This window comes from Geospiza fortis, unplaced genomic scaffold (genome assembly GCF_000277835.1).
Source record: "Geospiza fortis unplaced genomic scaffold, GeoFor_1.0 scaffold41, whole genome shotgun sequence".
Classification (NCBI taxonomy): domain Eukaryota; kingdom Metazoa; phylum Chordata; class Aves; order Passeriformes; family Thraupidae; genus Geospiza; species Geospiza fortis.
Genome location: NW_005054299.1, coordinates 3,892,222 through 3,895,948, shown reverse-complemented (window position 1 = coordinate 3,895,948; position 3,727 = coordinate 3,892,222). Strand labels below are relative to the sequence as shown.

The 3,727-nt window shown below is 41.4% G+C and overlaps 1 long non-coding RNA gene across 1 annotated transcript; it reads right to left on the bottom strand.

Moving 5' to 3' along the window:
• Window positions 1–1,269: 1,269 nt before the first annotated feature.
• Window positions 1,270–3,535, bottom strand: LOC115948233. Its single transcript, XR_004082076.1, has 3 exons — window positions 3,477–3,535; window positions 1,631–1,740; window positions 1,270–1,301 (listed from the first exon to the last, which is right to left on the bottom strand). It is a non-coding gene; the product is annotated as an uncharacterized LOC115948233 (long non-coding RNA).
• Window positions 3,536–3,727: the final 192 nt, after the last annotated feature.

Below are 3,727 nucleotides of genomic sequence, written 5' to 3'. Positions count from 1 at the left end.
GCCCGCCCGCAGCGCAGCTGAACCCGCGGGGAGGCAGCACGGCTGGGGGTTTGGAAGCGTTTAAATGGAGGTAACACGGGGTTCGTGCATGTGAAAAACGCCAACCACTTGTTTTTAAATTTTTTTAAAAAGTTTAATAGTAATAAAATGGTTATAAAAATAGTAATACAATTAGAGTAATAATAATTTGGACAATTTCAATTAGGACAATATGAGACAATAGAGATAAGAAGTTACGGACGTCCGGGTACCTTCTTCTGGGCAGCACGAGCCCGAAAAAGGACACACGTTAACAGAGGGTTAACCCTTAAGAGCGATAGCCTGTTGCATATTCATACATCTCATACATGATGCATAAATTCCATTCAAACACGGGATTGTGTCTGGTCATCGTCAACTTCTTAATCCTAAAGCGTCTTCGATCTTTAGCTAGGCAGGAAGAATTCAGTTTCTTCGGATAAGAGAACAATAAATTCCTTTTTCTCTGAAAAATTTAGGTGTCTTGTAGCTGCTATCTGGTGCTTCATTCCTTTCTTTAAAAAAAAATCTCACATAGTTCTTATTTTGATTACAAAAGTTACCTTTTTAACTACAAGACTACATTTATCATGTCATTAAAATGTTAATACAACACTACTAATCAATACAGCAAAATACATATAGTAAATATCTATGTAGAGCCATATAATATGCACTTTTCACAGTGCAGTAATTTCTTCAGCCAGAGGGTGGTCGGGCACTGGAAAAGGCTCCCCAGGAAAGTGGTCACGGCACCAAGTCTGGCAGAGCTCAAGAGGCATTTGGACAATGCTCTCAGGCCCGTGGTGTGACCCTCAAGGATGTCCTGTGCAGGGCCAGGGGTTGCACTTTGATGATTCTTGTGGGTCCCTTCCAACTCAGCATATTCTGTGATAATTTCCATAAGTGGTCTTCTCCCTGGGATCACCGTGTGTTCCTGCAGGGTCAAAGGGGCCGGGAAAGAGCTGCCATGTATTTCAAGGTGCCATAGTATATTTCAAGGGCACCAGCACCATGCTTAGTCTTTGCAGAAAAACACCAAAGCCTGCTCACCCAAGTGAGTATTTCAGCATTGTCAGGTTTTAAAATGCAGCTGAAGGTGCTCTGCTGAGGAGAGCTGGCCTGAGAGAAGGGTGGGAGACCTGCCCACCCTGCAGCCCCTGCTGACAGACCCACCGCTGCTTACCAGCTGCAGCAACAATCCTCTGCCTCTGCCGATGCTGCTTGAGTAAGCACTCAGAACGCTTTCTTGAGGTCTTCTGAGGCCAGGGGAAATGCTGGCCCTGTAAGGAAACGTAGCACAATGCATATGCAAAATTATAGTGCTGAATAGTGCAGATGCTGTGCAGGAACTGTAATCAAGTAAAATACTGTTTCTCTGTGTTCCTTTTATATCTGTCATAAAAGTGACTTTAAATAACATTGAAGTTTTCCCAGGAGTGGTAGGGAAGACAGGAATTGAAATAATGCAGTGATGAGCAGGCTAGTTAGGCAAGATGTGTAAGATCCACTTTGGGTTTTCCATTTCTTGGACACAACTTACTGGTGAAAGGTAAAAATACCCATCCATTTTCTATAAGTTTCTTCACCATATGAGAATGAAGCTACTAACCCCATAACACATGTGTAGTAAAGGATCTCCCAGCTGCATTTTCAAGACCATCTTGTTTTGGTGGTTTGTTCCTTTCTGAATTTTTGTATTCTTATCTTTTAGATGTATTTCTAGGACAGAAGACAGTAAGCCATAGCTATAGCAACAACAACTGCTGTTATTTCTAGGAGCAGAATCTACACATAACATGCAGTTATTTTCTGTATTTTCTGTATTTTCTATATGTGACCTGCACAGGGACACCCAAATTGATCTGTCACTTCAAAGGTTTTTACATAGTAGTAATCTCAGTAGTGATGCTGGAAAAAAAGAAATCACGGAAGCTTTGGATTTTAATGAAAATGAAGATGTGCTGAGAAGTATGGAAGTTGTGTAATAGACAGAGAAGAAAGAAAAAGATTAACCTATTAATATGATGCAAATTGTTTCTCATCTCAGTGTTGCTAGATTTTCTTACCTTGACCTAGAAAAGTCTTAATAAGCCAGTAACACTTAATTGTGGGTTTTTTATTCCCGTCTTCTGACGGTGTTCACAGGGCTTTTCAGGTGAGGGAAGAGACCAGAATGTTGACTCTATGTTCAGAAGGCTTGATTTATTATTTTATGATATATATATGTTACATTAGAACTATACCAAAAAGAATAGAAGGAAAAGTTTCATCTCAGAAGGCTAGCTAAGCTAAGAATAGAATAGAAAAGAATGATAACAAAAGGCAGCTGTCTCGGACCCTGTCTGAGACAGCTCGGCCTTGATTGGCCATTAATTATAAACATCCAAGATGGGCCAATCAAAAATCCACCTGTTGCATTCCACAGCAGCAGATAACCATTGTTTACATTTTGTTCCTGAAGCGTCTCAGCTTCTCAGGAAGAAAAATCCTAAGAAAGGATTTTTAATGAAAAGATGTCTGCGACACTGCCTAATTACTATTTTGTGTTGGCGATACCATGTGAAAAGATATTCTGCAGAATTAGATATCTCCAAATTCTGATTTGTAAGTAGAAGCCAAATTATTTTATGAGTCATTTGAGCTTTTGAAACTCTCTAGTGAATGGAGGCTACTGACTCACTGAGGGATGCTTTGATTGATTACTCTGCACATAAGAACAGCCACGGTGGCTCAGATCAATGGTCCACTGAGCTCAGTTTCCTGCTTTCTAAACGTTATTAGCAGCAGATGCCTAGAAATGTGCAGGGGCTGGGCACACTTCAAATAAACACTCTCCCTGCCTCTTGCTGTTTTCAGCTCCATGCATTTCCTAAGCCTGATATGTTTGTCTCTTTACTCACTGACTTTCTCCCCCAAGTACTTGAATTTGCGAACTTTTGGTAACTCATGGAAGTTCTGTGTACCAGCACAAGATGTAAAAGACATGTTCTGCCCCTCTCAAAAGATAAGGGAGAGTGACAAGTGAGCTGCTAACAACCAATGTCCTCTTTCTTCTCTCTTCCTTAAGAAAATGTTCCTCAAAGGAGAGGCACGTGCTTACTATGAACTTCAGTACAAGAGACTCTTATCTTTCACAAAGACACGTGGTTAAGTATTGTTAAACACTTTATATCAAAAACCTGTATGACAGCAGGGCTATTAATAACCTGTTAAAGAAAAGCTGTTTTTTCAACATCTGCAATTAAATGAATGAACGCCCAGTGATTAAAAAAAAAATCAAGTTTCTATGATCTGAGGTGTGAGTTCTACATTGGTACAGACCCCACTACAGAGAAGAAATTGAAGGTAATCTTACAAAAGGACGAGGTCCTGTGGCACAAAGTTATGCTCCTCAGAACTGAAGCAATGCCCCTCAAACCCTGGAGGGTCTCCTAACCCCAAAGTGTTCCACAGACCTGTGCACGGAGAGAGCCCATCCACAGGGAGAAGTCCAGGTGCAGCTTAAAGAACCTGGAGGAGACACAACCCACCAAACATGGTGACTCGGTAACCATTAAATTTGCCTTTCTGGTAGCATTCCTCTTTAAAATCCGTGAGTCATTTCTGCGTTACAGGCCTATGGATTTAGGGCAGCAAAGCCTAAAATAGCCCGCGGCAGACGCTGGGAGCGGCGTACCGGGGGCTCCTTACGGATTTGTAGAGGCCA